General features: G+C 42.4%; 1 protein-coding gene across 3 annotated transcripts in view; it reads right to left on the minus strand.

Moving 5' to 3' along the window:
* Positions 1–25783, minus strand: part of ATXN1 (ataxin 1) — a 418270-nt gene that overhangs the window by 238023 nt on the left and 154464 nt on the right. For all 3 annotated transcript variants that reach the window (XM_047795260.1, XM_047795259.1, XM_047795261.1), the window contains one exon: positions 13951–14080. The gene's annotated coding sequence lies outside the window, so the exon portion shown is untranslated. The remainder of the gene's footprint in view (positions 1–13950; positions 14081–25783) is intronic.

The following is a 25783-nucleotide window of genomic DNA, read 5'->3' on the forward strand; positions in this document are numbered from 1 at the left end:
AGGGTGGACAAAGTAGTGACACCCACAACTTGGCCCCTCGCCTGGTGTTACCCAAGCCCCAAGACCAACTCTGATTCTAAGGGGACACTGCTGATGGGGAGGCTACCTGCGTGCTGCAGAGATAGGACGATATTGTCCTCTTTGAGCTATGGGTGGACATGTGTGTAATAACTGAAGAAAACGAGGCAATCAAGGCTACGGAAACGCTTTCCTAAATTACACAAACTGAGGGATCGGCCCAAGAGAAAAGAAGAATGACAGAGTGAAGCCTACCCAGAAGCACACTCACCATGAATGGGTCCCCTCAACGGGACACGTTATACTAAACAAGTCAAAAAGGCACAGCACCTGGAGATTGGGAGCTTGAATGAAGCACGCAAGCTTACTTTTTCTCTTTCTTCTCCTATCAAGTTCATGGTGCTTTTATGGTATTTTAACTTTCATGTTTGGGGCCCCTGGGGTCCAGGGACCTCTACCTTGGCAGAGTTAAAGGAGTGTGTATGGGCTCTTCCTCTGTAAAATGGTGATTTAATATGAGAGGTTTTTTTGGTGTGTGTGTGTGTGTGTGAGAGCTGAGTCTGAACAGTAGGCTTGATATCTTTATCAAGCAGAGAGAAATGCCAACTTGAAAAATATTCTAACACTGTTCATGGCTGCTGTTAAAAACAGAGAAATCCCCTCCCTTCTTTTTATTTGGAGGACAGGGAGCCTTTTGCTGGGTCTCACCTGCTCATGTATAAATTCATTCAGTCCAGTTCAAAGCATGGACCTTCCTGTTCTGGGTCTCACTGCAGGCAATGTTTATACTCTTTTTTTTCTTTTCTTTTCTTTTCCTTTCTTTTCTTTTAATGGCTGCACCCATAGCATATGGAAGTTCCTGGGCCAGGGATTGAATCTGAGCTGCAGCTGCCACCTATGCCATAGCCACTTTCACCCACTGCGCAGGGCATGGATGGAAACCGCGCCTCTGCAGTGACCCCAGTTGCTGCAGTCAGTTTCTTAACCTCCTTCACCACAGCGGGAACTCCTGTTTATACTTTTTTTTTTTTTTACTTTTTAAAGTTTTATTGAAGTCGAGTGGATTTACAATGTTGTGACAATTTCTGCTGTACAACACAGTGGTTCAATTAGACATGTACACAATCCATTCTTTTTCAGAGTCTTTGCCCATATAGGCCATCACAGAATACTGGGTAGAGTTCCCTGTGCTATACAGCAAGTTTATTCTCTTTCTAATCCTCCTTCTTCCCCTGGAATATGTCATTCTCCAATGTTGGCATGCAAATATCTGCTGGGTGAATGACTTCAGTTATGGACACCAGCACCATCCACCTGCAAGGGTAACCCGGGAATTACTATCAGCTCCTCCTCCTTCAGGCCCCTTCATTGGTCACTGCCCTCTAGGGTTCTACCTCCTCAGAGGCTTCTGGATGTGTTGATTCCTCTTCCTTTTCTGCCCCCACCCCATCCTTCCTAACCCAGGCCTCTAATGAATAGGCTCTCCTTTACCTATTTCTAACTCCTAACCTACCGATTTCCATCTTTCCCAAGCCCAGCCACCCTTGGATACCCCATCGCCAAATGCATATATAGATTGTGACACTGAGTCACCTCTTCAGACAACTTGCAACTTGCAACTCAGCATCGCCCGCTGTATTGATGTCAAACTCCTCCACTAGGTTTTAAGGATCCTCTACTCTCTCTTCCCCAAAGCTGGCCAGCTTTCCTCCTCACTGAGCTCCAGCAAAAGTGCGCACATCACTCGGCCAGCTTCCCCACACAGGTCGCAGGTCATGCTTTCACTCCTGTTGCCCCTACAGAACAACCCCGAAGTATGCCCCACTTGTCATCTCTACCCTTTCTTTCATGCTGCAAATAGTTTTTCTTCTTGTATGAAACTCTTCCACTCTCATCTCCAGCCATATCTCATTCCCCTCAACACCCACTCAGTCCAGCACTGGCCCCTCCATTGCAAGCTCTTAGCTGTATACTGCCATATATAGCTCTGCACTTTCTTCTTGTAGATTGGTATTGCACCTTCAACTAGATTTTCTTAAATTTTAGATTTACAGAAAGTTGCAAAAACAGTGGCATTCCTTTGTACCCTTCATCCAGCTTCCCCTTAGGTCCATATCTTATGTAACCAAAGAACAGCGATCAAAGCTGGAAAATTAACCTGGGTCAATGCTACTAACTAAACTGTAGAATGTATGAGGATGTCACTGATTTTTCCACTATTGCTCTTTCTCTGCTTCAGAATCCAATCTCAGATTTCATCTTGCATTGAGTTGCCCCATCTCTTTCACCTCTTTCAATCTGTGGCCATTCCTTAATCCTTATCTTTAAAGAACTTGGACGTCTGTGAAAAGCACTGGTTTGACAGGGTTTGATTGATATTTTCTCTCGATGACAGTGAAGTCATACCTTTTTTGGGAAGGACTGAAGAGGTGCTGTGTCCTTGTTGGCACTTCATATGATGGGGCCTGTGATGTCAGCATGTATTATTGCTAATACTAACCTTGATTACTCAGCTAAAGTGCTATCTCCAGGATTCTCCAGGTAGACTTAACATTTTTCTCTTTGTAACTCCTAAATATTTTGGAGAGAGATGCTTTGAAACTCTGCAAATACTGCTTCCACTTAAACTTTTGCCTATTAATTCTAATATCCATCAGTGGAACCTTCCTATGGCAATTACTACTATGTGTTCTAATGGATGCTTTTCTATTCCTCTCATTTTAAGAAATGGTCATTGGAATTCTTCTGTAAGGAAGTTGTCCCTTTTGCCCTACTTATTTATTTATTCAGTTATATATTTGTATCAGTATGGACTCACGGGCATTTATTTTACTCTTTGCGTTATAATTCATTGTTTATTTGACTACTCAAGTTGTTCCAATCCTCAGCTAGATTTTATACCACTTTAGAGCAGATAGGACCGTATCTCAAACTTCTTATAAATCTTCCCTCGTCCCGTCCCTCATGTCTAAGACAATGATAAGTGCACAGTAGGAGTCTGATCCATCGATCGATTCATTCATTCAACAAATTATGATTAGGGCCTTGTCTTAACTGCTAGAGTGACAGCAAGTAAAACAGTTCCCCTTTTCAAGAGCTTTATAGCCTAGTTAATAGAGATCCATTCCCATGAAAGTCTGTAAGTCCCTATAAACGTATTTGGAGGAGAGGGGCATCCCCACTATTCAAAAGTTCACTTTATGATACTTCCCTTTTATAAAAGACCTACATCAGCTCCTGTTTGAGCTAATGCAGAGAAACTTGAAGAGAATGTTGGCTTTTATGGAAACAGGTAAGAAGTGAAAATAATTTCAGTATAGGGTTTTTTTGTTTTTTTGTTTTTTCTTTTTGCCTTTTCTAGGGCTGCTCCTGCAGCATATGGAGGTTCCCAGGCTAGGGGTCCAATTGGAGCTGTAGCCACCGGCCTATGCTGGAGCCACAGCAACGCAGGATCCGAGCTGTGTCTGCAGCCTACACCACAGCTCACGGCAATGCCGGATCCTTAACCCACTGAGCGAGGCGAGGGATCGAACCTGCAACCTCATGGTTCCTAGTCGGATTCGTTAACCACTGCACCACAAAGGGAACTCCTCAGCATAGGTTTTGAAGCCACTGTCCCGGCCGCAGTGGGTACCCCCAGCAGCAAGGGCGGCACCTCCAAGCTCCTTCCTGGGAACGACTACTGAGCACCTCAGCATCAAGACACCATTGATTTGAACTGCGTCTGTGAGCATCTCTGCTTTATCTCAGTTTGTTTTGTGCAGATGTGAGCAGGACATGTCCTAAGGTATCTGCTTCTCCGCTTTAAGTCACTTTACAGCTTAACAGGTTTAACGGGAATGCTCTACTTTCGGATATCGGGGGGAAACCTGTAGAGTGATGGGTCAAATGGGAATATAGTGAGTTTTACTCGAAGAAGAAAAAGTAGGGTGATAGGTAGGAAGGAAGGACTTTCCTAAGAAAAACAGCATTTTGATCCTTTTTAACTTCACTGCTCACTCTGTAAAAAGAGTGGGCATATAAAATATCTAGAGATACATACCATCACAGAGCAGATACGCCCTGGCTCTGCAACTTCTAAGCTAATTCCTAAAATCAAACCTCAAGGGCACACTTTTTAGGAAGATTTAATGTAGTAAACATACACTCTTTATATGGTGACTATGTGCTTTACTAGAAAAATTGCCAACAGTTAAGGTTAAAAAAAAAAATCTGAGAAGCCATTTGTCTTAATCCAGTTTTCAAATCTAATTTCATAGTTTTTATTCCTTCACAGGGAATAATGAAGAACAAATAAGAAGCATCATCCATCAAAGACGGACTCCCTAAGTTTCTTTACTTAATTCAATTTGCTTGTACTGCTCCTACAGTATTTTCCAAACAAAGCTGTTCTTTTCTACATGTGATAGTTCAGTCCTGCAAACATCCTCGGGAATAATAAACAAACAATTGGGGCACATTTTCTGCCACAAATTACACTCTGCAACATTCTTTCTTGATCCAAAGCATTCTGAATTCCAAGCAAGCAGAGACACGTCTGCACTGCAAGTCCTGCACACAATAGAGAATGTGTATTTTTAGACACTTATTGACACTTAAACCTGTTAATATTTAACTCCTACTAGTGTTCTAAAGGATGAATAAACAAATTCTCCCGCACACACAGTGACATCAAGCATTTTGATTATAATAGGAAACCCTGCTGAAAGGGTTTTACTTTCACTATGTTATGTCACCCTTTCTGATTAATGTCAATGTGTCTTTTCCATGGAAGGGTGTGTACAATAAATGTGCGTATGCGCCGTGTCTATGGATTACCACACTATTCATGAGTGCAACACACAAATACACTCCTGCGCATACAGATCGGCCCCCATGCTAATATCCACTTACAAATATAGCTTGTTCCACTCCCCGCAATGCATATGAATACACAAACAGCATCTAAGCCAGGTGACTTCCTTTCATTCACTTCTGTAGGGGATTAAGATAAAACGCCCAAAAAGAAGAAAAAAAAAAGAAAAAGCCAAGTAGACACTTCATGGAGTCTGTGATTAAGAGACAGAGAGGCTAATGAGACAGATGGGCTGTGGCATAAAGGGAATTTCAACACCCAGCCCACACTTGGTAGAGACTGACTCTCTTTCACCTTTTCCCTTGCAAAGTCGTCACCATCCAGCATCCCACTAACCTGACTCTTGTCCCTCGCACAGACACCCCCACCTCCCCGCACTTCTGCCCAAACCTCCTGAGATCAGGATTATTAAATAAAACGACATTCTTTTTCTTTAGCCTGTTATTCAAGGTTTACTCAGAGGCAATATTTACTATAAAATCTTGTGGTTTCTAGCTCAACAGAGAGTGGACAATTCCATGAACAGAGCCGGCTGGAAAATTTTTAGAAAAATCCCAGAAACATAAAAGAATTTCTGGGCCAGAAAAATGAGCAGAAAAAAAATAATTCATATATATATTTTTTTCTTTTGAGAGCTGCAGCTGCTGCATAAGGAAGTTCCCAGACTAGAGGTCAAATCAGAGCTGTAGCTGCCAGCCTGTGCCACGGCAATGCTGGATCCTTAACCCAGTGAGTGAGTGAGGCCAGGGACTGAACCCACATCCTCACGGACACTATGTCAGGTTCTTAACTCGCTGAGCCACAACAGAAACTCCTAACGTATGTTTTCAAATTATTCACAGACGTTTCCTCTCTGTGACTGGTCCTCTAAGTTATTCTCACAGGTGATCACTGCCCCTTAGAATTTCTCCATACTACAGAAATGGTGCATTTTACAGAAATAACATGTAGAGGGCCTTACAATTCACACAATACTTTTTTATGCATTCCCACCACTTGATCCTTACAGCACTCCTGTTACATATAAATATCTCTATTTCATAGCCTACTAAAAAAAAAAAGCCTTCGGCTATTAAGTGATTTCCTGTAGGTCACAAAGCAAATAAATCACACAACTGAAACTCAAAATCAGAATTTCTGTTACCAAATCTCATTTTTTTCCCACGACGTGAATTTTATTTAATTTTCCTTGCATTCAACTTTGGTTCCATTTTCTAACAGTAGAGTTCAGAACTCTGCTCATTACCTAAAGATTTTATGTGCTTCTAAATGATACTATATATTTAAATTTTTTCTATATATTTTTTACATATTCTGTAAAAGTACACGCACATAATATACATATGTGTGAGTATTTGGTTAAGTTCTCTCTTTTCCGGTTAAATTAAAATGTCCAGGTTCCTTTAGCATCTGCTTCCTTTATTCCCTGACATCTCCCTTTCGAGAAATCTGACGTCATATTATTCAATGATCTGATTGTTTCTGCGTTGACAAATCTTTCCTCAGTCCTTTTTTTGGGGAAAATTGTTGTTGTGCACACTGCTTAGTATTTTTCAATTGTCCCCACTACACTTCCATGTTCTTATTCTAATATTTATCACGATGGTTCCTCCCACTCCAGAAAATGTAAAGAACTCTACATTTGTATTCCACTGCATTCGTCTACCAGGCACATTTCTGGAATCTTTCTTCCCCGCCACTGGGGTTCTTGCCAAGATCTTGGAATTAAAGAGATGGGCTGCCCTTGCCGATCTTGCAAGTTCATCCTGCCTGAGCCATTCAAAAGGTACCTTCACATAACAACTTCTCACCATAGTACGTTCTGAGGTCATAAATACTGCACACCGTGATATTATCCTATGCAGGGGGCAACAAGAGGAGGTGGTTCTAAAAGACAGCTCTGTTTATGTGCCAACACAGGCCGGTAATTAGACCATGAGGAAAAGGGAGGGAAAAAAAAAATCACAAGATTAGAGCCCAATGGGATATGAGACAAGCCCCCTCTCTGGGGTGTGTGCAGGAGATCCTTAACTATGCTCATCACCAAGCTTCTGGAGTTGAAATCCACGCTGCTGAGCCTGTAGACTAAACTAATGTCAGGGCACCCCATCCCCCATCCTGTTGCCCAACTCAACTTTCCCAGCTCTTTTAATTGGATTATTTTGGAATCTGCTATTTCTGTCTCACTTCTTTCCCCAAACTGTCATATAAGGACTGCAGCTTGACTATGACACAGCTGCCAAATTTCACTCCAGAGATGGCTGTATTTCAGTGGCAAGGGAAATAATGCTCTCTGTGCCGTCTGAGTAGGAGCTTACGGCATGAAGCATCTGGAGGGGGTGGCTTTTGTGCAGGAAAGAAGTGTTTCGTTTTGTTTTATTTTGTTTTGCCGTCATCACTGGAGGAGAAGGTCATTAGCTCCACCGGAGCATGAAAGAGGAAACAAACCCAAAGGGGGGGGACAAAAAAAAAAACACTCAACACATATATATGAATGTACAGAGAGAAGATACTATATGGTGACTGGGACTTTTCACAGATTCTTTTCCACGGGGACTTCACAGCCTTAACACATCCAGGATGTAAGACAATGATCTTTTTTTTAGAAGTGGAAGAAGCCTCAGAGAGTAACCCACTCATGCTACAGATATAAAACTTGGAGGCACGGGGTCGGTCGGTACCTTGTTCAAAGCTCCCCTGGTCCCAGACCTAGGGCGTTCCACTTGAACTTGGGTTCAGCCCACAGACGCACTCGGACAATCACATCTCTGCCAGCGGAAGCAAACACAACCCCACCTTCTAAAGCATATGATACCAGCACTGAATTTCTTGTTTTGTTTGGTTTATATTTATTTATTTTAGATACTCAAGAAAATCTCCACCAGGGAAAAAAAAAAGTGTGAAATAACAAGGAAGAACAACAGAAGAGAAGTAGCAGATGCTTTAATGGTGTGTCAGGCTAGGAAACGGTCTAAAAATTTATATGTACATAATCCTCACAGTGAATTCTTGTCCTCATTTTAAAGAAGAAAAAAGTGAGGGAGAAGAAGGAATACTTCCAAAGAGAACACGTGAGACAGAATTGCCAAGTCATAAAAATTACCGTCCCAATTTTTACGCACACACTTAGTGAAAATCTAAATAAATATCAAGATACACTTCTCGTTTAATCTAAAGAGATAATCCTTCTTGATATTGTTTCTCATCTGGGGCATGAGCCTCCTGTTTCTCACTAACTCAAACAAAAAGGACATGACTCTCCAGGAGTTCTGTGTATTCTTTCTAAATCTTATAATGATCATGGTTCTTTCAACAAACAATGAACAATCAATAAACTTGCTGTATGAACCCTGGCAGAGTGAAAGGCACTAATGATAGTCAGGAGGTCTTGGGTCAGGGTGGGCAAAGGGGCCTAAATGATCTTCATGTACCCTTCCACCGCTAAATACTAGAACACACCGCTAAATACTGTAACGCTCTAGAATTTAGCCCCCCCCCAAAAAAAGTAAATGCTTCATGTCATTTGATAAACTCTAAGAGGAAAAAAACAAAGTAATTTTGATATTTCCACCTGCAGTCATTGCTCACACTTTGAATAGTTCAGTCTGCCAACACTGACAGCAGCATAGAAGGGAGGGAATCTCGGAGTTTCCACTGTGGCGCAGTGGAAACAAATCTGACTAGTATCCATGAGGATGCAGGTTCGATCCCTGGCCTTGTTCAGTGGGTTGGGGATCCGGTGTTTCTGTGCGCTGTGGTGTGCGTCACAGATGTGGCTCAGATCCTGAGTTGCTGTGGCTGTGGTGTAGGCGGGCAGCTGTAGATCTGATTGGACCCCCAGCCTGGGAACTTCCATATACCCTGAGCACAGTCCTAAAAAGAAAAAAAAAGGAAAAAAAAAAAAAGGGGAGGGATTCTGCGTAAAGATCCCATCATGGAGAAATAAAACAGTGAGCCAGTAGGCTTTAGGATCGACCATTTTCTCATGTGTTTGACTCTATCAGATGATAAAATAGTTCACCTTACTTCATGAAAAGTAAAAGAACTATGAGACTGTTTGCACACTGACACAGTAAATTATATTATTCACACGACCTTTCAAAGAATAAAATGCTTTGTACAGAAGTCTAGTAAATTATTTTAGATACTCTAATACACTCCAAAATCATTTTGAAAGGCTATGCCTACACATAAAACACTATGTACCCTTGAGTCTTCAAGTGTCTCAAAATTATACTTTCCCCCAAACTTTTTGTGAGTTATAGAGACTACCTTCAGGTTGAAGAAAATGGAGTGGAAAAGGGATGCACATATTTATGCTAAAAGATAATCATGGAGAATATCTCTATTTTAAACATTTAATGAATATTGGAGTTCCTGTTGCGGCTCCTTGGAAATGAACCCAACTAGGATATAGGAGGATGCAGGTTCGATCGCTGGCCTTGCTCAGTGGGTTAAGGATCCAGAGTTGCCGTGAGCTGTGGTGTAGATCCACGGACATGGATCTTGCATTGCGGTGACTGTGGTGTGGGCTGGCAGCTGCAGCTCCAATTCAACCCCTAACTTGGGAACTTCCATATGCTGCAGGTGCGGTCCTTTTTAGGCCCTATGGATATCCATTCAATCAAAAAGACTGAAGGCATATCCATAGGGTTTTTCTTAACTATGGAAATCCATGCAAATCCCAATAGCTGTGTTGGGGCTTGGATGGGTTGGCCTGGGGAGTGGGAAGGACAACTAGACTGAAGAATGGCACTTGTCAAAGAAAGGAAAAAGCATTTGAGTAAAACATATGGCAGCAGTTTGAACCCCAGAATAAAGCAATTGACTAGGGAGAAATAATATAGAGAAAAAGGGTCCCTCAATGACAGTAAACCCAAAGCCAAAAAAGTAGCCTTTATCAAACCATGATGAAGGTCAAAGGAGATAAAATAAATCTCTAAGTGGATTTTACCATTTAAGAGACCACTAAGAGCATCCGGAAATGGAAGGAGGAAGGGTACCCAAGCCCACAAACCAGTTGAATGGAAGATACCAAAATACTACAGAGGCTGAGAGGTGACAACTGGAGAGACTATTATTTTGATCCCGAACTTAAAGCTGTTTAAATCAACTAAATAAGGTGAAGTGTGCTTGTGCCCAGAAGGGAGAATTCATGGTATAAGTAATCCCACTCTCTAATGTGAACGATGGCGGCCAAGGTAAGAACAGGGAAGCCAATGTTGGAGGAAAAGGTACATGTGTTCTGGCGAAGCCACCACCTCTATTCTTCCTTTGGGTGGTGGCTCCAAAAAGAATATACCATGAGCCATCCCCTCTTTTAACAGGTTTGCCTAGCCATAAAGTAAGACACTCCCCTTCGAGTTTGTTAAAATACAGAGTGTCAATAGCATGCATTTGTCTCATCCCCTGAACTGAGAGGTCAACGGCTGCATGATTTGCACTGGCCCTGGCAGTTGTGCATCCATCCAGCCAAGCCAGGTTTCGCACTTGCACCTTCTTCGTTTCCCAATCCAGTCCTGCTGTCAATTATGACCCTCTTACTGCCAGCCCCTGATGAGTCTCTGGTTCTTTCTGCCTATGCCTTCCAGATCAACAGGTCCTTCTCCATCGATCTCTCCGCTGTCTGATTTCAGACGAACGCTAAGTCTCCTTTTAGAATGAGCCAGATCAGCGCCCCTCTTCACCCAAGTCAGATTACTGCTGTATCTCCCTTAGGAATGCAAACTCCATCAGGGCAGGCCTCAGTCTACCATGGTCCAGTCCATAATCTCCAGTGCTTAGAACTGTGCTAGTACCTAGTAGCCCCCAAAGAGACTGCCGAATGAATGAATGAGGGATAAATGACTAAAAGAGAGCAGCATTTAAAGACACCATCTTAGGGAGCTCCCACTGTGGCCCAGCAGGTTAAGGTCCTGACTAGTATCTATGAGGACATGGATCTGATCCCTGGCCTTGCTGAATGGGTTAAGGATCTGGCATTGCTGTGGGCTGTGGTGTAGGTCACAGATGCGGCTTGGATCTGACGTTGCTGTGGCTGTGGCACAGGTCTGCAGCTGCAGCTCCGATTTGAGCCCGCGCCAGGGAACTTCCATATGCCGCAAGGGCGGCCCTAAAAAGACCAAAAAATACATAAAAAAATAAAAAGACATCGTCTTCGTTCCTTCCATTTCAAGACCTGTGCTCTTGCTCTGTACTGCCAAAGCGCAAAGACACACCAAAGATCCCGTAGGACCCTGGAAATTGAGTTTCAACAATGATTTGGCCTGGTCCTGCAGAGCAATTTTCCAAATGATTGCAAAAACGGCTTGGCTCATGGTGACAGCCCCAAACTGCTGTCACATAGGGTTAACTATGCCCCACTCTTCGGCCTCCCGGCAGAAATTCATCCTGGTAAGTCCCTAATAATCAACACGCCTGCCTTTCTGTGCACCAGCCAGGAATGCGGAGCAACAGAACTGTTTCCTCCTCTGTGTCTGAATCCCTTTTGATTCTGCGGTTGGGGAGGAATCGAAGTGCTCCCCAAATTCCAGATGTTCCATATGGTACTGTTATCACCATCCTCACCAAGGAGAGGCTCGGCCTTTCTCCTGCCACTCAATGGGGGCTGGCAGGACACAACTCTTTCCCTGAGCTGTATTTGCTGACCCCTTTGCTGTCCTCTCTCCCTTTATGAACTTAGTAGTTTTGTTCAAAGAATAGATGTATGTGCATAAATACAAGTCTCCTTTTCTTCTTCGTCTTCCTCCTCATTCATAGGAGAGTAATTTCTGGCCCATTCAAGAGGAATTCTTAAGCAAAACCATCTTAATTAGGAATTCAGATGTTCCTCTTTTACTGAAAAAAGTACAAAGCTGTTCAAATTAGACTGGAAAGTTGGGCCAAAACAAATGCACACAGACAAGATTTGCAGAGCCTCTGGTGAAAAGCATTAACCGAAGGCAGACAAGCACTGGGTTTGTCTCTTAATGCCAGGTCATGCTCAGACGCTTTTTCCTTCTGTTTCAACCTTATGATGTGGCTTAAGGGTGAAGGACTCACACCTCACAGTTTTTCCTTTGGTGCTTAAGTAGGATCAATTTCAGATTTCCTAAGAGGTGGGGGGGTCTCTGATTCTAACTTCTCTTGCATGTATTTAATGAGAGGAGAATAAGATGAGCCTAGTAGGGCAGCTCATACTTGGAGATGGACGGTTAGACATTCAGGGCGGCTCCAAGAGGCCAGGAAGCTGGCTTGACCCAGGCACTCGCTATAGCTCAGGAGCAAGGTAGCCCGGGACTGGGAGAAGGCTCTGCTCTCATACAAGGGCTGCAGCAAGGGCCCCACTGGTCAGGCAGCATAGACATCATCAACTTCACAGCTCTCTGACTTGCAGACCTCAGTCAGCCCGTTTCTCCAGGACTGGGATTACCCTGTTAATTCGAATGAAAGCCATGCAGAAATATATCACACCTTCTCTGGATCCCAAAGGGGGATGAAACGAAGGAAGAAGGAGAAAAAGCAATTTTACAAGAATGGGATTACACCATGGTTGGTGTTATAATTTGCTTTTTACTTGGATCATAACCATTTTCTCCTATCATTAAATATTCTCTTGAAATAGGATTTCTAATGATTTCACATAAAGTTGCTTGCAACGACGCCCTGCAAGATGGGGGTATTATCTAAATTTGATAAACGCGTAGACACCGAGCTGTAAAAAGTAACCTGCCCAAGGTCACACCTCAAGAAAAGAAGAGCTGGAATTGGAGCCCAGGCCAGGCAGCCTGGAGCCTGCAGTCTTATCCACTGTGATCGGTAGCCTGTGAATCCTATGGCGATGCCATAATCATATTTCATCAGACTCCCAATGTTGGATGCTATATGTATGTGCATAGACATACACACACGTATATGCAAGTATAGTTATATGCACACACATAAATTATGTGTGTGCACCCATCCACATATTAAGTAGTGAGCAGTGCTACTTCAGGCCCATGTTTAATGATGGCTATTTATTAAATTTTTTATTCTTTTTATTCTTATTAAAAATGGAAAAATTAAGCTGTCTTCCATTGAAAAAGCATCCAGCGATCTCATGCGTGTCTATGCATACTTGACCAAAACAAGGGGAAAAAAAACTAAAATTCTCCAGGATCCTTCCACGCCTTTTGATTTGGTATTATTTCTCAAATGTCAGCTATTGGTAAGGTTCAAGCATGCTACTGTCTACAGAGGAAAGGTTCTTCAAAAGAGTGTTATTTACCAATAAGTGGTTCCCTCTCACCACCATGCCCCACAAAAAAACCCAACACATGGAGACACCACTTCTCATTATGAATTGGCAAAGACTCTTTTCGTTTCTAAAATCCTCAGCACCAGCAAAATTGTATGGAAGTAGGTCTCTCATACACTGAGCCTCTGGAAATATAAACTGGTATGACTTTACTGGAAAGTAATTTGGCAACAAGTATCAAGAGTCTTAAGACTTGAAAACTTAAATGCAACAACGTACTGCTAAGGAACTCTACCAAGGAAGCCATGGCAACTAACAAGAAGCCATAAGAACAGTTTGGGTAGTATAAAAGAAAAAAAAAAAAAAGAAGCGACTTAAAGTCCAACTAGAGAGCATCAATTTTAGGATATGTATTCAATGGTATAGTATATAATCCTCAAAAATCAAGTTGTAGATAAATAACTGTGCCATGAACAAATAAATATTCATTATTGCACTGTTTAGAAGAACAAAAAGGTTGAGAGCTAACATACGCTGTATTGTTTCCTACCATCGGACACGATTTATAAACACAATCATCTGAATTATCATTTTCTTATCAATGCCTTGTCATTCTCATCGTCAGTGATTTCAAAATAAACAGGGGTGACTTTCTCACAAAAAAGAAAGGGTTCTATTTTTATAAAGAGACAGAAAGAATACACAGATGGAGAAGACATGAATCTATAGATGTAGGTGTGTGTGTGTGTGTGTGTGTGTGTGTGTGTAGGAATAAATATGTATACCTCCCCACCAGGATCTTGGTGATTTTACGATTAAATGATAGTTACTGCTGGGGAAGGATTTCGGAGATATTTACCTGCACCATGTGCTTTCATCACAATGGAGAATCCCAAGCAGCTGGTTCCTTCCCAGCAGATCTTTTTCGCACAGATTTTGCTTGAGCAGAAAGGGAGGCAGTGGAGAAACTCAATGTAAAATGCCTAGACCTGTAATTAGAAAAACAATATTCCCACTGAGTTAGGCAGTTTTCTGTGGTCTCCATTCACATGAGCTGAATTCTCAGAAAAGAGAAACGCATTTGCATAATCTCCCCCCCAACCCCTCTCTCATACACACACAGCACACACACAGGTCTTAATTCAGAAGGTCAAAACCTCAGCAAGCCGACACATAGCAAGCAAGTCCTCATCTCTGCAGATGAGAGGGCTCTGCCCAGCGCTTACTGTTCCCATCCCAGCTCCTGACCTTAGGCACGACACCAGCAAAATGATCCCATCCCTCCCCCTCCTTCTCTGCCTAACGATCCCCAAACTTCCGAGGAATGAAAACCAGTTGGTTCTTCTCCAGAAAGTGTCAGAAGCTGATGCTCTCTAAGGCTCCTTCTAGCCACGGAGGTGAGCAAGATCATCCCATGCATTTACCATCACTGCCTGACTTTCACTTTCGAAACCTTCTGTCCTCTCTGTTGATGACGCAGGTGAAACATGGTGTCAGTGATACTCAAGGTCATTGTGGACATTTATTGAACACGGACAACGTTCCTGGCACAGGCCGAACGCTCTGCATACGATACCCGACTCCATTGTACCTTGTGAGGCAGCCAATCAGCGTTATGACCTCTGCTATTGACAAGAGAACAGGGCACTTGTGTGGCCAGTGGATATTAAAGGCAGTATTTAAGCCACTGTATTTCACAGAAACCACGCCCATAATTCCGGTGCTATATCATCTCTCCAAAACTGACTTATTGACCTTCTTGTACTCCTTACAGAAAAGTTAAATAGGAAATCAACGTCAACTTATTTCTCCCTAGAGTTGACATGTCACCTAAGTCTTCGCATGACTCAAGTCTTTTGGGATCGGACTGTCCTTTGATTTGAGTTCCCAAGCTAAATTAAAATCAACATGTTCATATCTCCATCAGGAGTAAGTTTATAGTTATTTCAGCAAATGAAAAATGCCAACTGATCCCAAATCCAGATGCCAAAGCACCAAGGAAAAAGACCTAAAATCCAAATTCTCCCCAAATGAATACATTTTATTGGAAAGAAGGTAGATGAGAAAATCAAGAGCCACAGGTGAATCTCTAAGTTAAACCACAGAAGTCAAGAAAGGAATTTCTATGTATTTAATATGTCTATGGTGACAAAGATACTTAAACATTTTAATCTAGTTATAAATTCCACCTGCTATGGGTCTTAGGATGACTGCTACACAAAACAGACTAGAGTGTTATCAAGAAACCAGCAGAGTTATTTGTGGATCACATAGTCATTTGTTTGTCATACCTGTGTATATAACGTAGTTATTTATTTGCACAATTCTGGTTAAGCCTCTATGCCTCTGAACACACCATTTCCTCTGAATTGCATGCCCTTTCCCCTCCCTGCCAACAGAAATGCCTACTCATTCTCCACGGCCAACCTCCAATCTCGACTCCTTTTGATGTCTTCCTCCGCCTCCCGTGAAAGTTTTCTGGAAATCCAAGCAGAGTGGATCCTGCGGACTCTCCTGTGTTTCCCTAGCTCAGCAATGGCACGACCGTCATCCTGACAGCTTCCTTTTCCAAATGACGCCCGGAACCCAACCATCCAGCCATTGATTCTGCCACCAGCACACACCTTTCTTTCTCTCCTGACCATCACCTCCACTCTAGGCTGCCCACCCTCACGACTCATCTGGACTATTCCGTTGGCCTCTCAATTGCTTCCACCCCTGCCACCCTACACCCTGTCCTCAGGGCCTGCCTACAGCAGTGGCTTTCCACTGAGCTTGGATTCTCACCACAACTCCCAGGGCCCAGTCCTTGCATTTCCCAGCCTGCGTACAGTGTTTCTGGTTTACCTTTAATTCCTGAGAAGTACCATGCTCTCCTAGGCCTCAGGGCCTTTGCACATGATCCCCCCTCCACCCCCTGCCCCTTGCTGAGACTTCTCAAATCATCCACCTTCTTCAACCAATGATTTTGTATTCTTCCCTCTTTCAGCTCAATCCTCTTTTCCTTGGCCAGCTCACTAGCCCCTACTTCATAGGGGCTGGCTCCCTCTCTCCCCTGTTATACAGATCACCTTTGTAATGGTACCTTTGTTGTTATTGCTAGATTAATTGATGAATGCTTCTCTCCCTAGCTAAGAAGTAAGCCTCCAGGAAGGCAGAGCTGTGTTAGTTCTTGCCCGTGCTTTTATCTTCAGTGTCTGACACAATGCTGGGCATGTTATAGGCACTCACTAAGCATCTGCTGAGTGAATAAATGAGAAAAGGAGGAAGGGAGGGGAGAAGGACATCCCTTATTATAACTTAAGGAGTGTTGAACTAATCCGCTGATGGCTTTTCAACACACACACACATAAGGTCTGCCCTCCTTTGAACAGCAGGCCATGCTCCTTGTGATGTGACCCCAGCCATCAGTGACCTTCCTCCAGCTGCACTTGACCCTCAGCCCCTCTGAATCTCCTTGACCAAGCCTGCCTGGCTCTGCCTCCTGTCCACACCCTGGTCTGTTCTGTTCCCTCGGCACGATTCCCTCTGATCATCTTTTCAAACTCAGACTCACTCTTCAGGTGTCGGAGCTCTGGCTGATTTTCTGTGAAGACCTGTCTAATATCTTCTGGGAAGCTGAGGGCCTCTTTCCCCATTTTTTCTACAATCCTCTACCTAATCCTGTTAAGGTCATGAGCATATGCTCTTGGACTTGTGTCTTAGTGACAAGTTCATCTCTCCCACTGAACTCTCCAAGTTCATTGTTAAGTCCCTTACAGGCAAGACGGGGTGGGTATGCCTGATCTCACTATCTCCAGAGTTTAGCACAGCAGCCTGACACAGAGTCAATACATAAATATTTGCTGAATGAATAAGAGAGGATTTACATTTATGTGTATATATATGTGTGTGTATAGATATGTATGTAATGTGTGTAAAGCTCCAGAGTTTATATAGTTGATAAAATATATTATCAATGTAGTATATTTAAATTACTAGGAGCTCCCATCGTGGCTCAGCAGAAATGAATCTGGCTGGTATCCATGAGGATGCATGTTCGATCCCTGGCCTCAATCAGTGGGTTAAAGATCCGGTGTTCCCGTGAGCTGTGGCGTAGGTCGGCGGTTGCAGCTCCAATTCGACCCCTAGCCTGGGAACCTCCATATGTTGCAGGTGCAGCCCTAAAAAGACAAAAAAAAAATTACTAATAAGTGTTGTGAGGCATCATGGTTACAAACTCATCTGGAAAATGGGCATAATGCCACCCACCTCGCCAAGAAGTTGGGAAAATGAAATAATACACACAAGTAGAACATGGAGCGCAGCCTACTGGAAGCACTCTCTAAACATCATCGTTAGGGCAACCAAGCTGAATTTGTAATTCATGCTTCAAATTTAACAGTTTTATTTGCCAACACTTTTTCCTATTAAAACTTTAATTAAAATTAGCACTGGCATCGCTGTAAGGCCCTAAGAGAGGTCATCCGAGAGGCCCTCATCACACTAAGGAGAAAGGAGAGTTTTATTCACTACAGCTGATGGGCAAATTATTGTTTCAAATAATCTGCAATATATGTGTAGAGGCACAGACGCTTCAATGGAAAAGAAGTAACTCTGTGCAAAAAATCATCTGTAAAGTCTAAATGAGAGAAACAACAAATATTATCATTGAAGTGCTCTAAATATTTAGCAGAAATAATTACAAACGCTTACGGTGGATTATTTCTTTTGCTAAAAAAAAACAAGACAGTAATACATATTCATCCATTTCTTTTAATTACTGGACACACTTTATAAATATTATGTATTTGTCTAATGAATATGCCATAAAACATGCGAATTAATAGCAAACACATCCCATGTGTTGTCTATTAGATGCTATTCTGATTTAGAATTGCTAAAATTTAATTGACTATGCAAAGAGGGGAAGAGCAGCAAGACAATTTTGCATCAGTTTTTTTGGGAAAAAATAATTTAATAATGAATTATTTACAATATAAAACCAGGACACAGTAAAGCAACATGTACTGGTAATGTTTTCTTTTGCAAAACTTGTAATTTAGTCTTACGTTGCTCTTTCTTTTGCATGGCTGATTTAAATAACAAATCCTAAAGTATTTTATATACTAGGCATTACTGAAATAGAAGTACTACCATTGTTGTATTTGGAGAGTTCTATCCTCAATTCTTTCTCAGATTCTTTCCACTTACAGGTTATTACAAGATATTGACTATAGTTCCCTGTGCTCTACAGTAAGTCTTTATCTTTTTCTATATAGTAGTGTGTACCTGTTAATCTCAAACTCGTAATTCATCAAAATGTATCTAAACACCAAATTATCTAAATTTAGTTAAATGTAAACGGCTGCACCTGCAGCATGTGGAAATTCCCAGGCCAGGGGTCCTATTGGAGCTGCAGCTGAGGCCCTTGCCACAGCCACGGCCCAACACTGGATTGGAGCTGCATCTGTGAACTTCGCCACAGTTTATAACAACGCTGGATCCCTAACCCACTGAGCCTGGCCAAGCATTCAACGTTCACTTCTTAACTTTTAAAATGAATTAGAATTCTATGCATTGGCCGTAACGATATTGTTCTCTGCAATGCAATTAAAATGAAAAGGTAAGGCAAACAAATTTAGCAGGAAAAAAAAAAAAAGTCTTAATTTACTTAGATAATTTTTATCTGAATTTCCTATTAATTTCATTGCTGTGATGCTTGCATTTGTGTCATAAAATCTGGTGAATTCTTAGAAATGTATAAAGCAAAATTCGTTTCTATTTATGCTGGTTCCTCAACTGGGAACGCACTTCCTCTCACTCACATGTTAGTCTCCCTTTAAGATTCAGCTCAGCTGTCACCTCCTCTGTGACTTGCTTTCACATATACTGTATTTGTCCTGACATGTGATGAATGATCCATCTCCCCTTCTAGACTGGGAGATCCTTAGAATCACTGACCAGGTCCCTGCATTTGTCATGACAACCTACAGATGTCTTTGAGCCTCAATATTCTCGGTAAAGACTGGTTTGATGGGTCAGTGAACGCACACACGTGGATACTCGTAAGACTACAGTGAAAATGGTGCTGAGAGTCTTCCAAGGTTAAAGGTTAAAGAAAAAAAAAATCCATTTTTAGTGAAATGAAACTCTTAGCATTTTCACTTCCAGATGCATCAGCATTACATAAAAGATGTTGAAACTATTTTAGAAAATAGACATTCTGCACATTTTCCTGTCTGAGCATTAGTCTGAAAAATACCAAGCGGCACAGGGGCCTCTGGGTGTTCTCAGGACAACTGTTCAGCTGGGTGTTGACTCCACACACTCGTTTAGTGGAAATTCAGAGTAAGACGCAACCTGCACCACGCGGCGTGTCACACGTGTGACCCCACGCATCTGGGTTTGAATAAGCGGACGACTCCCTGGAGAGGTCGCCCCCTGCATCCCCCAGCACTGGCCAGCCCTTCGGCAATAATGCATCTTAGCAGGAGAGAACTTTAGTACTCAGAAAAGCACCCCAGCAGTCCTGGCATACGTTTCCCACTTTTATTGTCATTTTTATTTCCACCTGGACCAGTTTCTCACATATCCGCTTTTAATTTTTTTTAAGACTAATAAGCCTTGGAGCCTGGGACAATCTGCCTGGCTGCATCACCTCTGACGTCATCATCCTCATGCCAAATCCCACCTCACTCAAAAGACCATGTTCTGCTCAGAAAAGAGCAGGAGGCAGCAAGGAACCAAGTGTCTCATAAGAAGCTCTCCAAGCCGATCGTCCACATTGGAACTATTTGTCACTGCTGGGCCAATAAATAGGGATTTTCCAGGAGGTCACGCCAAGCCTGATTTCATGGGTTCTCTTTTCGCCATGGCCCTAGATTTTCTAGGCATCCAGCAGGAAGAGGAGGACAGAGGGCTCTGTGTCCCCAAACTCATCACTTTGGCATTGTCGTCAGCCTCACCTGTATCCTCAGCTACCCAAACAACCCCAGGGATTTCTGGGTTGGACCACATCTTCTAGCCACTCCTGTGTGATGTCAAGACACCGGGGACTATAAAAAGAGACTATGATACGAAATAGGTAGAATGTGGGAGCAACACGGGAAAATTCTGGCTTTTGCTATCGCCATAAAAATACTTACATTTTACAAACCTAATCATTACAACATGTCTCTAGTCAACACCGCTATTTGATATTGGTGAAGTTAAGAGACGAATCCTCAGAGTTCTCATCACTAGGAAAACAATAATTTTTTTCTATTTTTCTTTTTTGTATCTATTTATATGGGACCTTGAAAGTTAACTACATATGTGGTAATCATTTCAGGATATATCAAGAGTCAAATCATTATGCTGGATATCCTAAACTGACATAGTACTGAATTTCTTTCTTTCTTTCTTTCTTTTTTAAGGGTGGCACCTGCAGCATATGAAAGTTCCAGGCTAGGGGTTAAATTGCCACAGCCACAGCCACAGCGACAAGGGTTCTAAGCCATGTCTGTGACCTATACCACAGCTCACAGCAATGCCGGATCCTTAACCCACTGAGCGAGGCCAGGGATCGAACCTGCATCCTCATGGATACTAGCTGAGTTCATTAACTGCTGAGCCACAACGGGAACTCCTCAATTATATTTCAAAGCTGAAAAAAAAATTTAATCCAAAAAAATGTATTTGTATCATGCAAAATTTGACACCTACAAAAGAATGCACATAATACATAGAGAATCCATGAAACCTAACAATAAAATGAGTACCCATAAACCCATAGTCTTATGTAAGACATTACCAATATTGATGCATCAATCTATTTGCTGCTTCCCTAAGCTCTCTTCCAGGGTGACCACAATCCTGTTTTGCATGCATCATTCCCAAAAATAAACCACTTAATATTGTGTGATTTTAAACATTATAAATAATCCTATCACATTGTATGTAGTCTTCTGTGGCTAATTTTTTAACACACTGTTGCTTCTAAGATTTAACTATGTTGCCAGTAGCTGTAGGTCGTTCTTTTTCACTGCTGTATAATATTCCCTTGTGTGAATTTTTCAGTGTTCTTCTGCTACTGGATTTTTATAACTTTTAGTCTCTAGTTTTAGTTTTATTCACTTATTTTTACCAGAAATAGAGCTGTTTCCAGGAGAAACAATACCCATAAGTCAAGTTTCTCTGGGGCACTGCCTAGGAAAGAATTAGTTGGGTCACAAGGTTTATGAATATTCACTCTTACACAATACTGCTAAATTGTTTTCCAAAATGGCTCTGCTGATCTACACTCCTACGAGTAGTGCACCCCAACATTTTTTAAACTATTAAGTTATTTTAAAATCAAGGGGATTTATGTGATCTAAAGCTGATGTTTTTACTTCATAGGCCCAAGTTACGAATATTCATAATATACAAATAAACATCTTATACCTAACTTTCATATGAGTGAGTTTAAACTTTGTTCCTCACTAAATATAACAAATGATAACTAAGATACATTTATTTTTCTACCTGCAAATGGAGCATTAACTAATCACCTAGATTGGATGGAAGACAAATGATTTGAAGGCGCCACATGGTTTTATTTTCCAATCACTCAATTCTTAAGCAAGGTGGCTACCAAAGGTGTCAAAGAATGTTCTAGAATACAAAAGTTCCAAGGGACCACAACTACCCACTTGGAATAGGAAGTCATGTACAAACTTAAACTACACAAAACTATGGCAAATTGAGAGAATTCTTCATTTCCTTCAATCTTACGAGAGAGAGGGAGATAACTGAAACAAATGAAGAAAGGCCTTATTAGTTTTTATTTTATTTTATTTTATTTATTTATTTTGTCTTTTTTCCCATTTCTCGGGCCACTCCCACGGCATATGGAGATTCCCAGGCTAGGGGTCTAGTCGGAGCCATAGCCACCAGCCTGTACCAGAGCCACAGCAACGCAGGATCCAAGCCACGTCTGCAACCTACACCACAGCTCATGGCAACGCCGGATCGTTAACCCACTGAGCAAGGGCAGGGACTGAACCCGCAACCTCATGGTTCCCAGTTGGATTCGTTAACCACTGAGCCCCAACGGGAAAGCGAGTTTTCATTTTAAAAGAGCAAAATAAAAAACAAAATCTCTGTAATTAGGTTTTGCCGGGCTTAGGCTTAGAGGAAAAGTCTTCTTCCCTCTCCATAAGACCAAGGTCAAAGCTGGACACTCCTGAAACCTTGGTTGGCTCCAAATCTGAGATCCAAATCATCCACTTCTACATCTTTCCCCGTGTCTCTACAGACCTGGCTGGATGTGGGTGTAGATTTGGCAAGTTAAGGGCTCGGAGAGTGGCAGAGAACTTAACAAACAGAACCCTGTATTGGCATAATGGTAACAGTGGCAGGACAACACCACAGTAGACCCTGAAGTTAATCCGAAGAGGACCTAGTCAACCTTTGATCCACAGCAACAGGGACCTGGGTGACAGCTGGTGAAACATGGTCAGCTTTAGCCACTACTGTCAACAGTTTCAACTTTCTCCCTCACGGCCATTTCTTACTGGTGGAAACTACTCTCTGAATTTTAAACTGTCTTGACCATGTTTTTTTTTTTTGTCTTTTGTCTTTTTTTTTGTTGTTGTTGTTGCTATTTCTTGGGCCGCTCCCGCAGCATATGGAGGTTCCCAGGCTAGGGGTCGAATCGGAGCTGTAGCCGCTGGCCTACACCACAGCCACAGCAACGCGGGATCCGAGCCGCGTCTGCAACCTACACCACAGCTCACGGCAACACCGGATCGTTAACCCACTGAGCAAGGGCAGGGACCGAACCTGTAACCTCATGGTTCCTAGTCGGATTCGTTAACCACTGCGCCACGACGGGAACTCCCTTGACCATGTTTTTGCAGTCTTTCTCCATGCTGGTCTCTTTCTTACTGGTTAATCCCAACAAGCAGGGGGAGGTGCGAGAAGCAGCCAGTGAGGGGAGGAGAAGGACCCATCACCTATCCAGTGGGTGTCTCTGAGCAACTAGAGTTAATTAAAGGTAAAACCAACAAATAAATGTCACTAGTGCCTTAACCCACCTATTTGAGAATTTCTGTTGTCTATCGGTGTCGTCTTACGCTCCTTCTTAGATTCTCACAGTGATTTAATTAAGCACAGCCAACAGGTCTTACTTTAATCACACCCGCGATAACATCTCTTTTTCGGGCAGTGAGCTGGAGCCTAGCCAGCCAGTGTTAAGAAACAGCCTTTCCTTCTTGGTCAAGCAAGCACTCCAACTCCCATTCATTTTCTACTAAGAGATTGGTAAACACAATCTTGCTATTTCGTATCTGGTGCTGGAGGCTCACAAACAGGAAGGGATGAAAAATGTGCCTGTTTCAGGTGGAATTCCAGATTATCAGACAGCTTTCAAGATCAGCAAAAATCCTGAAATCATCACATTTTACAGGATCCCTTTGTAACACTGTTAAGATCCTATTAAAACACTCATTTTCCACCACTACAAAAAGCTTTTTATTGAAAATGACTGTCTTCTGATGTCATGTTAAAAATGTGTCTGGCTTTCTATTCAGCGACTAGATTATCTTTTCAGGAGAATTATCGTACTTCGTTGTAAGTGCTTAATGAGGGACTAATTAGTCCTCCCCACATCCCTTTAAACTCCTCTGGGAAATGCAGTCACGCCCACCAGGTGGAGGAAGCATCAGATACTACAGTGGCACCATGGGGAGCTCTTTCGCAAGACCAAAAACGTGTGAGGACAAATCTTCATCAAGGGTTATGCTTGCCACTGTCACGCACAAAGTATGAAAAAAAGCTAAGCATTTACAGTAAGACTTTGCAAAGGCGCCATTCTGGCAAGCTGGACCACCCGACCATGCATTCCTCTAGGCTATTCCTCTCTCATACTTTTGGCCACGTGGCCACCTTCCCGCTCTCTGAACGGCTGTCCTGTTGATGGGGGCGCACACCTCTAGGAGCAGGGCTAGAGAGCTGGACAGCCGGGCAGCTGCTCCAGCCTGCCTCCCTTTTCCTCCCCATCTGCACCCCAGCACCCTGGGGGGAGAACCACCACTCTGACACACCCAGCCCAGAGCGGCTCAAAATGCAAAACTGGGCAACAGTAATACACACGCATGAAAAATCTTTTAAGCGGTTTCTTGTATTTGTTTCCTTACACAACTGCAGTGAATTATTGGCTATTAGTGTCTATTTAATAATCCAGATGAATAATCAGGTTGATTCATACTGTGTCTTATCTGTAACAAATCTGAAAATTCCAGTGGACCTTTCCCTAACCCCCAGTATACTTCTGGACCATTCCCTCCTTCCTTCCTCGGAGGAGCTGTGTGTGCAAAGAATCGGGCATAATTTGAACACGGGTCTGAGTGAAACCATTATGGAAGGTAAATAAGAGCATCATACATACGATGCCTCCCAAAGCCAAAGGAAATGATTTGGGAGTCATATCACTGATTAGATTCTTTCAGTACAGATAATTAAAAGCTGACTATAGAACAATACTAAACAGCAGGCACAACTTTTGGAAAATTTCTCCCCGGTATTAGCTATGCAAAAATATCGACTGAATGTTCAACGCTAATCAAATTCATCTCTTAAGAGCAGAGCATAATAAATGGGTATTCTAAAAGGAATGCTTTGAACAGAATGCTTCACTATTGTCTGATTAGTCTAAATTTAAAACTCCAACAAAGGCAAGGATTATTCTTCTTGAGGTTCAAGATTCATGAGGATTTGGTAATGAAATTCCTTTAGGAGAGTGAATTTTTTTTAAAAAGGGCTATCTACAAGCTGCTAGTGTTTTATGTCTGTAGAGTGTTTTTAAATCAAAGTCACTGTTCATTCAATGATAACTGTTTGTTTGGATAAATGAATGAAAGAAAAGACCTCAAAATACTTTACAAGTATAATCACTTCTAAGTTATGAATCAAGCAGCAACTTTCATCGCCCCCCAGCTCACAAGCTGAGAAGGGTTAAAAAGCAGCTCCCACCAAGCCCACCAAAGCCAGACCTGGAAACTGAAGCTACGTCCTTCAATTCTTAGAAAATGACCCAGCTGTTGGGCCTGTTGCTTAGTTGCCTCCCTGCAAACTCTCAATACAATTTGGAATGCATGTTATCTAGGCCAGGTGAGGTAGGATGAAGGAAGCATAAAAAAGCTGGGTTTGTTCCTGAAATTATTACAGGAGGAAGGGAGGAAAGGAGGGAAGGTGGGCGAGAGGAAGGAAGGAAGGGGAAAAAGGAAAACCCCCAACAAAATGCTAAAACTAAAAATAAAATGCTTGATATTCATATTAACGTCTCCACTCGCACAAGGCACCCAGAACAAGCTGCTCAGTCCTAGAACTGATGTGACACCAAGAGTGAGAAAAAACAAGCTTGCAGGATCCCGGATGAGAGGTGGAACCCAGAGTTTCCCCAGGAGTCTTCGAGTTTATTCTTCCAGGAACATGGCTAACACCCCTCTTTTTCTGTTCTGACCTTCTAACAGGATGCAGTCCACGAGCCAGCTAGATATGTAAAATCTATTTGTTTCAATAACTCAGAGGAGAAAGAGAACTAGAAGGTTTTTTGCAAGCGGAATCTATTTGGCAAGCGGAATCTGTTTCTATGAGAAAATTCTCCTGCATCTCCGAGCGAGGGTTCTCAAAGCGTCACCCTTCAAGTTTTCAAAATGCATGCCAAGGGGATGGATCTCACCCCCATG

This window comes from Phacochoerus africanus, chromosome 9 (genome assembly GCF_016906955.1).
Source record: "Phacochoerus africanus isolate WHEZ1 chromosome 9, ROS_Pafr_v1, whole genome shotgun sequence".
NCBI lineage: Eukaryota > Metazoa > Chordata > Mammalia > Artiodactyla > Suidae > Phacochoerus > Phacochoerus africanus.